This window comes from Gavia stellata, chromosome 5 (assembly GCF_030936135.1).
Source record: "Gavia stellata isolate bGavSte3 chromosome 5, bGavSte3.hap2, whole genome shotgun sequence".
Taxonomy (NCBI): domain Eukaryota; kingdom Metazoa; phylum Chordata; class Aves; order Gaviiformes; family Gaviidae; genus Gavia; species Gavia stellata.
Genome location: NC_082598.1, coordinates 41,143,720 through 41,157,779, shown reverse-complemented (window position 1 = coordinate 41,157,779; position 14,060 = coordinate 41,143,720).

The following is a 14,060-nucleotide window of genomic DNA, read 5'->3' as shown; positions in this document are numbered from 1 at the left end:
TCATCTTTCCATTGGTGTGTCTATTTTCCACTTTATCAAACTTATTCACTTAGTCACTCAAGAAGTTGGATATTCTTGCCTTCATATTTGATGGTTAAGGATCCTAATCATTGTAGTTGTTAAGGATTCACCTTCTCAGAAGTTACAGCTTTCCTTGCTTTCATGTTGGTAGTTTCTTTATATCACTTCCTAAAGTATGGCAGTCACTTTGTAAGCTGAACTGAGCAAATGCTAATATTATTCACATTTCTCAACCAGATTTAGGGACAAATTCTTCTGACTACATTTGTTTGCACTCGTCTCTGTGTGGTGTAGACAGTTACATTTTATTAACCTATGCAGTCACACTGCTGAGTGACTTTCATGTGACTGTAATATGACAGTCATATTGTAGAATGCATCAACTATAAAAAGACAATTCAAACAGTTTTTGCCCAGTAATACCAAATAGACATCAGAATTTTATGATCAGTTCATTTAGTAATAGGATATTTAATATAAGAAGGAGGCAATATTTGACTGATAAGTGCCTATTTTTAAATTCTTTGCACACACAACACACTCCAATAAGATTTTTGTATTCTTTTACCACTTATATTAAAAACATGCACACCCAAAATGCTGGGTATATTTTAAACTTCCAAAGATGAAGAAACAGAGAATTTGAGCTCATACTCCAACCTAAGTTTATTGAAGCAAAAACATCTAATAAGATGGTAAAAACATATGTTCTTTACAGATGACACAAACTGAGCTAAAATTTCAACTTAGCTTGTAAACAGAAAGCTTATTCTCAGATTCAGTCAAATACAGAGTGCAGGCTCGATTTTTGTGTGTGCACTCATACAGATTTTTTTTTTTAAATAACTGTAGATGAACACAAGTTGCTTTTCTCTCTATGCAGGAACTTGTTCAGATATAAGTATGTAGTTCATGAAGAAATCTTAGATGTCAGTTTAAAATCAGTATTACCAAAACTTACTGTATTTTTGAATACCTTTATAATCAACATTTACGTTGACTATACACATTTAATACTGAAATACTGGTTAGAAATGGATTCTGCATAGCTCTGCCAATTTAGATAACTTATTAAAGGCCCTATTCTTTTGAGGAGTTGGATGATGTTAAACTCTAAAAGGCCATTGCAAATAATTTCGTTCATTGAAAGACAGCCCTTACCAGAGAAGAGAAAAGAAAGTATTTTGGATGACATTTAACTTGACTTAATTTGGGCACGAGACCTTGAAATTCTCATAGGGGCTTGCTGAGTACAAATTAATGTTTTGTTAGTGTTTTCTTTTTTTTTTTTTCCCCCCTTTCTCAGTTGAGTTATTTTCATGGACATTCAAGCACTCTCAGTGTAGTCTTTTTTTCTTCAAAAAAAAATCTCAAAAGAATGAAAAATTTTCTTGAGACCAAGCTATTCACTGCTTAAAATGATAAAATCTGGTCAATCCATGTTTGTTGTTTCTTTCTCTATAGCCACTAAAAATAAATCCTTCAGGAGAACATTTCTTTAGCTCACTTTTTCATTATTTCCAGAGGCAAAAGCTGGCAAGGCAATTTATAATTCAATTTTTGCTAAATCCACAACACCTAATATATATGTCAGGCATTTCAACGGCAGGGTACTTTGGGGATAGGTGATAAATTGTACTGATTATAAGTGCAAGCTGTTCTTCCAAAACATCATATCAAAAAGAAGGCAAGTATTATTAGGAGAATGTAATGCATCTTTAGAATGTCCAGAAACATAAGAGATAATCACTTCATGTGAATATATTCTCCCTTGAGTTTTACAACTCAATATTAAGGTCTTACCTTGTTTTCGATAGCACTCATCTGGAGGGAGGGACCATCACGGGTTGGTAGTCTTTCAGCAGCCACATAGCTCTTAGGCCTGCAATAATTCATTTCTCTCAAAAAAGGGCTTACTATGAAACCTGAAACATGCTCATAATAATTTTCTGACTATCCTGGAGTATGTGAAAAGTATAAATATTGTTTTATAATATAATCTCCCCTGATCTTTTAAATATCCTTTCAATGTTTCCATGTATTTCCTGTGTGATACACGTGACTTTAGCTGTTTATGAATACTGCTGAGCAAAACCAAAAAAGTTCTTCAGATTCATCTTGGATGTCAAGCTAATGGGAAAACACAGAAAAAGACAATATGTCTTGGGATCTTTCCTCTTAGTTTCTGCTTTTTTAAAGTAAAACCTCAGGGGGAAGAAATCTGTTAATCTTTCAAAGATGAGATTGACATATCAACTACAAATAGTTAGAACCAAAAAATAGGTAAATGAAGCTGGATAGTTGAGATTAGCTAGAATGATGCAAACCTTTTCACCTTTTTGTCATTAGTCTGAATTTAGCTTGGCTGGTTTTGACTTGGCTGCTTAGCGGATGCTCCTTGTTTGTCTTGCCAACCATAATCTGTATCTTGCTCAGACTCTCTGAGGAACTGACTGGTTTTGTGACCATGGTATTGATTTAGGACCCATCCTGTTTTAGGCATATTTCCTTCTTTTTAGCATCTCAGGAAATTATTTTCCTGCTTTAAGGGTGGGAACCCTTACTAATTTTTCTAAAACAGATAAAATTCAGCTTAAAGGCAAGAAAATAAATTTACAAAATTTATGTACATCTAAGATTAAGTAAAGTGTCAGTAATAAAAACAATATGGCTTAGAGTAGAAAAAGACAGTTCCAACAACTCCTGTTCTATCCAGTTTCTATTTGTTTGCTACTTTTATTTCTCAGTTTCTTCCAAATTGTGTCCTAAGCCTTCTCAGAAGTTCTCCTTATTGTGGATAATATGTGATCTGTTTTGTAGATTCAAGTCAGTATTCCAGGTGGTGAAAAAACCACTCTCTGGCAAAATGATTTTCAATAAAATTTTTCTATCAGAATTTCCATTTTGCTTTGTACCTGCAAATTAATCTACTCCTTGTGGAAGAAGGAGGATTTTCACTGTAAAATAAAAGTCTCATCTCAGTTGCTACCAGCTGAAAAAAAAAAAAAAATTAAACTTCTCAACAGCATGTTTCAAAATTTTGAAAATATCAGTTTTCTTTCACACTTCTAATGAAAACATAGAATACCTTTTTGTACATTTCAGTCAGTATTACCTGACTCCATGACCCCACTTTTAAACTGAGTCTTGCATAAAAGAATACAGCTGTGAAAATGAGGACTGAAACTGCATGAAGGAAAAAACTATCGCTCTTCTGAAAGAGACTTTCACATCAGCAACTTAAGGGAGCAGAGTGCAGAGATTTTTTTTTCTTTCTCTCTTTTGCAGCAATCCCCCTCACCCTCAGACTCTTAGTTTTATCCCTTTCACATCTCCTAAACTCATTTAATGAAGAAGATGAACAAAAGTGGAAAACAAATGATCACTCATGAACCAGACCAGCTTAGTGTGCACGCTTGTCTGAAAGACTGATGAGATAATACCTGCAAAAGAATGGTCTTCTCTGACAGGAAAAGGAGAACCAATGTATCCAGAACACCCAATAGCTCATCTGGCAGTGAACGAGGGGTCAAAATGTCAATCTTCCAGTCCTGCCCCTTGCAGTGTCAGAAATCTATTAAAGAAGTCGTAACATCTATTCAATAGTATTATAGGCATTCTTATAGCATGGATGGGAAGTTAAAAATATGTTTAAGTGTGGATAGCACAGAGATACTCTCAAAGGAAAAATGAAACAAAGTTGGAGAAAGATCAATCAAGATACTTGAAGAAATAGCAAAGAATAAAATGAGGAAGAATCATGAAGGTGTTTGCCCTTATTTTAGTCTTTCCCTTTGAGATTCAAAAATAATTCCTTTAAAAATGCAGAAAAATGTAGTTGAGAATTGCCTGCTCATGACTGATGATACCAGGCAGGCATGGTTTCTCTTTGGCTACATTTCTTGGGCACAAAAGGACACTGTGTTATAATACCCTGCTAGATAAAGACATGCTGAAATTCGTAAAGCTGTTAGTTGAACCTAATCTCACACTGGCAAAAGCTGTTACTACAGCAAGCCAGACTGAATCAGCTATTAATAATGCAAAGATGTCATTGCTTCCCAAAAGATATTCTTAGCACAGCTTGTAGGAGAGATTAATATTATTCATATTATTAGAAGCAGACCTGAAGAAGGACATTGTCTAGTGCATGAATAGAAAGGTTTTTGTTTTTTCCTGAAGAACCTTTTAAAGAGCAAAGAAAGGATCCAGACTAGAGGAGTTAAACGATCCCGTATTTTCTCGTAATTTTCCCTTAGAAAAATTAAAATTTGGGCTTCCATTTATACAAAACTCTTATTATGGATACATTCTTGGCCTTGAAGAGCATGGTGGAGAAGAAAGTAATTTTTTTGAAGTGAATGTTTACTTTTGGACATATTTGCTTATGCCCTGATGACACATTAATGAGCTTGTTAGAGACCCTATGACTTTAATGGGACAGGATTGAGGCTGGTGTAAATATCCTCAAGCCAGTGTAAAAAGCATAGTTCTCAATCTTTTGGAATAAGGGAAGACTTTGGTGCAGATGCAGATGTTATGACTTTACACTGTTTTTTCTTATTCTTGATATTTTTTTGGGGGGGGGGGGAGCTTATTAATTAGTGGATTTTGGAGACAGTATCTTACATCTTCTACTCTTGTGTGTGAATTTCTGCACAAAAATCTAGAATTCGAACCATTGGCATGGGGTTTCTAAGACTTCTCTAGCTGAAAGCATTGAAGGAGACAGGAAGGTTTTATGTTTTTATGAGTCTGAGGGACCTTGAAGCCAGGCAAAGCATACACTTGATGTTGAGATATAAACAACTATTTTCAAAATAAATATAAATGTAGCTCCTCCTGAATATGTTAATTGTTAAGTGGAGTGTTAAAAATGTTATTAGCCCTTTATCTGTGAAAGTAAGAAAGGCAATTTCAGCCCTCACACAGGGGCAGCCTTCAGCCAGTCCCCTAGTTACAAGAGTCTGTTTCTGTACACTCCCTAAAATAAGAATAACCAAATAAAGATGCAGTCCTTTTCTCTCCTCTTTGTAGAAATGAAGAGACTGCAGCACTGACTTTCAAAAGATTTTACAGAAACATCCTGTAGGTCACATGTGTTCCTTTAAGAGGTGCTGATACAGTATAGGAAGTGGTGGGTGAATAAGACAAGATGAGCAGCCCTGAGCAGCATCTGAGCAGTATGATGTAAATGCTGACATGCCGCTAAAGGGGCTCTTTGGGCTTTAAATCCTTTTCTGATATAAAAGAATGGACGTGGAGTGTGGATCAGCCTCATGATCTCTAAATCTCGGTAGAGGTAAATCTCATCTCAAAAAGTTTGATGAGATTTTTAATGAATGAAAGCTCTTCGGGCTATGTCATAGGCCTGAAAACATAAGGTAGGATCAAAAAAGTACAATGGAAGGTTTTCTTAAATTACTTCAAAGTAAATGTGATTTGTTTTTCAGTTAGTTCAAAGGCTTCTGTGAGATGTATTCCTCCTGGCTTTCCTTTTACTACCAAATGTTGAGGAAAAAATAGATATGCATCCATTTGAATATTTATTTGAATATTATTTGAATAGCAGGTAGTTCCATATAAGATGCTCCCATTGTTTCTCTGTAAAAAAACAGGTATTCAGGGTTGAGATTTTTGTAAGAAGCATTTCAGAGACTGCTGGCATTGAGGGGGTGCAATCAGGGAAAGATAACAGAACTGCAATTAATTTTGTAATGCTGAGGGAATTTTAGTGAAGTTAAAATAAATAAATAGAGTTCTTGGGCAAATGGAAGTCAAACTTTCAATTACTCTAAAATAGATTCTGGCTCATTCGATCGAGCTGACACTTTGATGTGTTTAAATCTTTGCAGACGCTATGTAAGAACTGAATCAAGGCCAGCTACACCCCCTCTGTTCTTGCAAATGCAGAAGCAGTGGTATCTAAACAGTAAGAGGACCAGCTCTTTCAAGAAGGAAATTTGTAGAGATAACATGAACAGTGGCTGTCATTAAAAGTCAAATGACTACTTTTAGATGTTGTTGGCGAGGGTTATCAGAAGGCAAATATGGCACATTAGATTATGCAACCTACTTTCAGGGTTTTGTTGTGTTTTCTTGTCTTAAGAAGAGCATCTTGTGCTTTCTGATACAAAGACCATGTTGCAAAAGACCTGATTCAGCAAAAGAAGAAAAAAGGCAATATCCATAGTATTCATTTTACTGTAATTCAAGAGTAATTCCATAATCAGAGATATCTTTAAAGTATAAACATTTCACATTCTACAGTTAATATCCTAAAACTGCACACCCATAGCAGTACTTTTACAGTAAGCAACAAAACAAATTATTTATGTATCGTGGTATTTACAATATACCATTAGAAGCAAAGTTTGTGCTTTCAACAACTTTTTCTGTTATGAACTGGACACAAAAAAAAGTCAGGAAACACGAGGAAACCCAAAGACAGTATAGTTCTAACACTTGGTTTTAATTAAAAACTTTTTCTAGACCTTCTGCCACATGTTACTTGTATATATTATCAAGATACAGGACTGAATAGGAATTTCACTAGGGTTTGTTAACCCAATATTCAATGCAGTCCAATGAAGAGAAGGAGACCAAACAGACAATAAACAGGGAAGGCTGTGAAGTGCAGGTGAGATTCTTTCAGTGAAATCAGAGTGATGGCACTTCATAGCATGAGATTCCAGAAAGTGATTGAAGGCCCTGTAAGGATAATTAATCCTTTATTTAGTTCTGAATGTATAAACCGTCAGGAACAGCTGCTTACTAGATCTAAAAAGCCATTAAAAATTAATTCTTTCCTGAAGATAAAATAAAGTTAGCTGTTCCCCAAGTAAAGGTCCTATGTGTATCTTGCAGGTTTTTTTCCCTTTGCGTTTCACCACAGTCGGTGAAGTTCTGTGTCAGTATCCTAAGCTGAATTTCCTGATTGCAAAGAAGGTAATTAAAAAAAAAAATCATGATTCACCTCAGGCTGGTGAATATCATGACATTCTAACTCATTCTATAAATATTCCAGTACACAATGCAGGACTGTAGCCAAATAAAGCGCTCTCTGATGGATTTGTAAGTAGATAGGAAGGTGGATCAGCTGAAAAAAGTTGTTATCTGAAAAAGGATTGACTTCCAAGGCTGCCTGTGAAATAGCTTTAGCCATGAAATATGTGCTAGAACAAGAAAGGAAAACCACCAGATGACAAAATGGGATGGATAAAGTGCATGACACAACAAAACAAAAAGCTTTCCTTAAAACTCCATTGTCATAACATATTCCTCCGCTGGGTCCGTGAACAAAACACTTCCCAGGAAGTGCAATGCAAGAGCAGGAGGTCGGTGAAAGTTATAGATGGGGAAGCAAATGCAGCTGCTGTAGATAGAAAATGAGAGGTTCAGAAAGGGGTATATAGCACAGAGCTGTGAGTAGGAGCGGCTCTGAACAATGTGCTGAGCGCAGGATGGGAAAGTGCATAGGAATGAGCATATTCTGGGGCTGAGCTGAGCATAATTGAAGCGTTCTTACAGACAAGCTACTTTAAGAAAAAAATGATGTCATTCTTTTTACATTGCAAAAATGTAGTCTAGCACACCCTCATGATGGGGAGTGCAGATACAGCGATAGGGCCAGGAGAGCTATGCTTGAGGTTAACAGAATGCCTAACATGTGTGTCCAAGTGGGAGGAAGCTGTGGTGAGACAAGAAATGAGAGAAATAACTCATTTAGTGTCTGGCATGATGACTGTGAATTTCTTTAAAGATGATTTCTGTGTATTGTGTAGGTTTGTGGGCTTTTGTGTCTGTCTTTATTGCTGCTGCTGCAAAGTACATCTCTTTGCTAGGACTAAATTATGATCACTTCAGTTTTGTGACTATTAATCAAGAGAAGGCATTTGCAAGCCTTTCCCAGCCACATATCCTTTGAGGGTTTTGAAAGCTATAGAATGCAGTTTGTTATCTGTCACTGCGAGGCCGTGCCAAGTTCCATGATGCAGTGAAAGCAAAGTCATACGCTGCAGCTGACACTTTCCCACTGACCTCAGCTTGTTGCACTGCATAAACAGAAGCTATTACAAGTCAATATGGTTCTTGGAGAAGGGTTATGCTGAAAGGAGCACAAGAAAGTTTTCCACGTTTCTGCAAGGTTCAAAGTGAACGATGTGCTTTTTCTGTTACATCAGCAGACGAGGCTGTCATATCCTCAGTTCACCTCATAAATAACAGGCACTGAGGATGGTTGTATAAGGCTGCAGCTGAAAAGGATTGAAAACTGACAGCAGACACTGCTTTTCTTCGACATGCTCACCTTTAGCCATGCTTAATGGTGGGCATGTTTCGACTTAATACACGCCTGTTTGCATGGTGAATCAGCACCCAGACCTGTAGACAAAGGCTTGCAAGGGGAAGCCACTGGGTCACCATGACAGCTTCTGAGAGAAGACGGTGGGAGCGGGTCAACAGGCTTGAGGACCTGCCGCGAACATTGCCTGGGTTGGTGGCATCGGTCAGGGAAGGGGAATGAAAGGAATTGGCTGTGGGCTCCAGGGAGCCACCAGCTATCTGGAGGTGGTGGTGGGCAAGGGGGTTGTTTTGTTTCTTCCACCCCATCCCCGCAGGTAAATGTGAAGGACTGGAGAAATAAAGTGGGGATTTATTGGGAGGGAGCGTATTTACTAGGAACTGGTGGGCAGGGGAGTGCTAACCTTCTGCTCCTTCTCCGAGCTGATCTGATTGCGGGGCGCACAGTTCCTCTCCCTGCCTGTCTTTCTCTCAGGGCCCACAAAACAGGCGGGGGGGCCATGGCACCCTGTACTGGGGCATTTCATTTCCTCCCCCCTCCCCGCGATCTGCCAACGTAAACAACTGCCTACATTTACCCAAACTGAAAACCAGATCTGTCTCTAATCACGTTGGGTGACTGTTGACATGTGCAGAGTTTGATATTTTGATAATATTATATGTCTGTGATAATACTTCATTACAGTTATGTCCTTGGCTATAATTCTTTCAACACAGTCACTTTTGTACAGCCCTTTGAGTTACAGGAAAGCATTGTAAGGCCAAGTTTTGCTCTGATGGTCACATTACAATTCAGAAGATTTAGAATTAATCAGCATTTGATATGCCTCCGAGAAAGATGGAGCAATGCATTTATTTCTCTTGCGTTTCTTCTAGAGGAAATTGTGCATGTCTTTGGGGGAAAGGGGAGAAGACTTTAAAATATTTTTTTCCCTGTCCAGCTTTGCTTGTAATCTGAAACCATTACTGATGGTCATATAGTATTATACTCCTCCATTCTACAGACTTCCAGTTATTTCCCTGATCACTTACTTAGGCAGAGAGGAAAACATTAAACTATGACTTGCAAATTACTATGCTGATCAGCAGTCCATATTGTGAATTTGTGGGGTTTTTTTTTCTGTAGATAGAAAAATGTATGTTAGATTGTGTTTTTAGTTTAATTTCTACAAAGTAAGCTGTCTTGTGATTTGAATAGCAGGAACTTGTTCTTAGATTTTGAATGGTCAAAACTGGTAGCCTTCCATATCTTTCACAAAAGGTAAATTCTCTGCCTGTGTCCTGTCTACAGTTTGCAAATTCACAAATGCTATAGAGGAGATAATATAATATTTTATCCTCTTCCAAAATGAAAGTTTGGACCTGGTTTGAAAATGCATTTTGTGACCTGTAAAGTCTTTAAGAATATTTCCAATTCTCTCTTGAAGTAAAATTTTCCTTTGGATCAATCAAAACAATTAATTTATATAAAAATGAAATGTATTCTGTTGATGTTGATCAATTTTTAATAATCATACAAAGTAAATTTAAAGTGGCTTTAGAAATAGAACATTCTGACACTTGAAAATATTTCCAGCATTTTTGAGACCAAGATAGTAATTGTGTTTGCACAGTTGCCCAATGTTTTCTAGAAATTTGTTCTGAAGATCATGGGGACAAACCATTAACTGTGCCTTTGGTTTGAATCCTAAAATAGCAAATTACACCAATAAAAAATTACTTCTATTCTGCAAAGAAGGTAGGGAATGAGTGCTTTTTCAGAACATCCTATGCCCAGGCTAAAATGCAGCTTCTGTAGTTGAATCTAATTTCTAGGAAATTTTCAGGAAGAAGTGCCTGACATATCTCCAGTGTCCAGCATTTTCAAAAAAAGAACATTTGGAGTCTGCCAAAGCATATATCTGATGCATGTCCCTACCCGTAATCCTGAGCCCATAGGATTCTGGGCAATACGAATGTGCCTCTTTTCCTGTTGATCCTAATGGGTGATGGAGGTGAACAAATGTACGCAGGAGCAACGGGGAGTGTGGTGATTTAATCCTTAATGAGAATTGTAAGAATTTTTTCTTATGCAATTTTATCATTAGACTGTCATCAGTAGTCAAGACACCACTATAATCCTTTTAGAGGTAGTCAGGATTATGGCCTTTCTTGCTTCATTTAGATTCACTTTACTACTGATGTTTGGCCTCAAGGCAGGGCTTTTTCAATGTCTCCAGATGGTACAGTGTCTGCAAAGCCGCAGAGCATACAAGTTTAAGTATCTCCTTGTGCTCAGAGTTCAGCTTAAATCTTTCTCATGCAAACAGTATGCACATATATTATAGTGCTCGTGTTTCTGTTTTCCAGCAGAATGGTGGGAGCTCTTCCCTGATCACATGTAAATGTCTCTCCGGTGGAGGTTTGCATCTGAATTCCCACTATGGTCAATATGGAGATATTTATTTCAGATCTAAAGTAGGTCCAAGGATGCATGCCCAAACATTATCCATTTCTCCACAATATCTCCACAAAGAGATCCCTGTAGACACCTAAATTCAGATGAGGTGAATTCCTCCTCTCTCTACAGCGCTACTACAGTTTGCACTGTCAAAAACTACCTGCAGATTTAAAATAAAGCTGCAGGCCTCTTATTTCTCATATTAACCCGATCTATCTCACCTTTTTATTTTAATTTCTTGTTGTTTAATGTGGAGTGGGAGATGGTTGTAAAGACAGGCACTGACTCTGCAGGTGCAGGAGCTCAGATATGTGTTTTGGAAGTGGAAGATACAAAGACTGAGAGCACAACCTGAGAAGAAGCTTCTGTTCTTCCTCTTGCTGGCCCAGTTAGTGTTTAACCAAAGGGGAAAAGAATTGACATAAGAACCAGGCAGGAACTAGACCCAACCGCTCTCTTTCCCATGAGTACCCAAACAACTGAGCTTTTTGTGAAAGTCTCCCTCCCATTTTGGTTTTATCCAGGTCTTGGGCCTAAATTTTTTTCCCAGCAGATGTTAAATAAAAAACAACCTTTTGCTTTCAAGAAGTTTTGTTTTGATGACTCAACATAGTCCAAAAAAAAAAAAAAAAAAAAAAAAAGAAAATGTTTCCAATCAGCTTAGTTAGCAGTTTTGGGAGAATTTCATTGACAGAATAGTAACCTGATTGATTACAATGTCAGCTGCTGGTGTTTCACTTACTGAATTAAATATTCATGATCTCTTTTTCACTTAGGTGTTCAAACTATAGATGGATCTTTTCTTTCTCAATGAACCTTTCATCCTTTTACTGACATTTATTCTTCTTTTTATTTAATTAACCCAGAAAGAAAGCTTCTGGCAAGGCAAGTCAGCTGTTTTGTGTGGAAAAGAGACATACAAATCTTGTCACATAGCTTTTATTTTTATGGTCAGGAACCCTCAGGCCTAGTATTAAGGCAACTTAGGCTTGTGTGGAACTTTACTGTCTCCTGCACGCTCTGAAATAAGATTACATGATGGAGAAGATCAATTTACTGAGGACATTTAAGCTCAGAATATTAAGCTTTTTGTGCAATCACATCTCCTCTCTAGCTGTGTGGCAGAAAAGCTAGCCACAAGATCCTTGACAAATTAGATATTACCACATCTAACTGTGTATATTTAAGCTTATCAAACTGAATCGTTGCATTGTAACTGTGCTCTTACACAGACAAGGACTCCATTTAATAAATGCAGTGCCATTTAATAGTAATTAATCACCCAACTAAAATGTCACATTAAGGTCAAAGAGACCAGAAGACAAAAAGAAGAGAACATTAAATTCAGATGACAAACATAGGAAAGGAGAATATAGAGCCAAAGAAAGTTCTGGGACATTGGCTCTGGTAAAACATTTAATCCAAACTTCTTAACTTTCCGTTCAGTTCAGAAATAATCACATTCACTTGGTTCAAAGCAAGGTCATTTTTGTAACTTTTAAATGAAATTTCCTCTTTGCATGTGCAGTGACAGCCCATTGCAAGTTTGGAATTGTTGGTGCGTTTTACAGATGTTGTGTTCTCAGTATTTGCTGTTTCCTTCCTCCCTGCTTCTCTCTCCTTTTTTCTTTGCTGTTTTGATATTCTTCACTTGGGTGGAATTTTCCTCAACATATGCTGAAATAGAAACAGTTTGGAAATGTAGCTTTTCTGAGGTGGAATGAAATAAGTATGTACAAAGAAGGAGAGAATAAAACACCATCTTCAGCCGTGTACTTTACTAATTTGAGAAGTAGTTTAGGAATAAACTCTTCCTAATATTTGCAAATTGTGGTGAAGTTCAAAAGCATGCTGCAGAATTTTTTTATACAACTGCTGTTGATCCTAGAGCTAATGACCAGAACCTAAACATCTTAGAAAGTCTCAGGTTTATGGAGTGTATAATATAGAATTTGATTTCACGTTACAACTGTGTAATGCTTTAGCATTCAATAGCAAAAAAAATAAATCATTGAGTTGAATAAGAAGATTACTTGTGAACAATATTCTTATAAACAGAAACTGTATATAGGGGCTTCTGTTTCAGAGGAAGTGCATTTACCACCTGCACAAGTAAAAATTTATGGAGTTCCATGTACTAAAGGCATGGAAGGTTGCAAGAAAGGTAAATATCCATTGTTAATTCCACTTCTTCAAGACAGTGTTTATCAGCTTCAGTATAAGTGTATGAATAGGTTTATATATGCTTGCATTCTCTCTCGCATAGCGTCCCTTTTCTTTTCCTTTCTTTCTTAAAATGTAGAAGTAAGAAAGCACTATCCACTTCTAAAAGACATATTTTGAAATGCTGTGGGCTAAATAGACTACTTTCTGTGCATGAAGAAATGAACTAGTAAAATACAGTCAAGCATGAAAATGTATTATTGTCAGCATATGTTACAGAATTCAGACAAACTGCTTCTAAATGGACTCATTCTTTAAAGCATCTATCATTTCTCCTTCCTGTTCCAGAGTTCTCAGTTTCATGTCCAAGAATTTTTGTATTAGTATTGTGAAAAAGAGTAATTCTTCAAAAATTACTCTATATTTGGCAAGATCTATCTTTATAACTTCTGCATCAGTCCAAAGAATTTTGGCCTTTCCAAAGGTTAAATATTATCTTTCAAAATTGTGTAACTCTGGCTTTGTCAGGGAATGGGTCCATTTTCTAAAATAACCTTTTCTTTCATTACCTTTTATGTGAAAAAGTTATAATGGGCCAAATAATTATAAATTATTTGTTCACATATGAAAGCCCAAACTTATGATATTGAATTATTTGGCATTCATTTCTCACACTTAGCTGCATGATAAATTTTGACTTAGTACTGGTCATGGCTGTGACACATCCAGGGAGGTATTTTCATGCATGAAGTTGAGCCGCAGTTTATGCTGCTGGTTGCCATGCATAGATGTACATTTCTGTTTTTAATGAAGGTTTTGATGATGCAAAATTTGAGTGTTCTGATGTTAACATCTGAATGACCTTTACAGGCTTTGTAGATTAAAAAATACCATTCTCTTTGAGTTATCTATGCTTGTACTTCTTTCTGGAAAAGCACATTTCTCCTTCACACAGTTCACTGTATTTCCACTCAACTTCTGTGGCATTCCTATAGACAAGAGTCTATCTCTTACTCAGCCCTGACAGTCCTCCAAGAAGAGCTCTCCTTTGCATGTTTGGCCGTAGAGATTAAAAGATTATTGTGTTTATTTCATAATCCAGTGGTTTCCAAAACGTGGTCTGCATTACAACCTA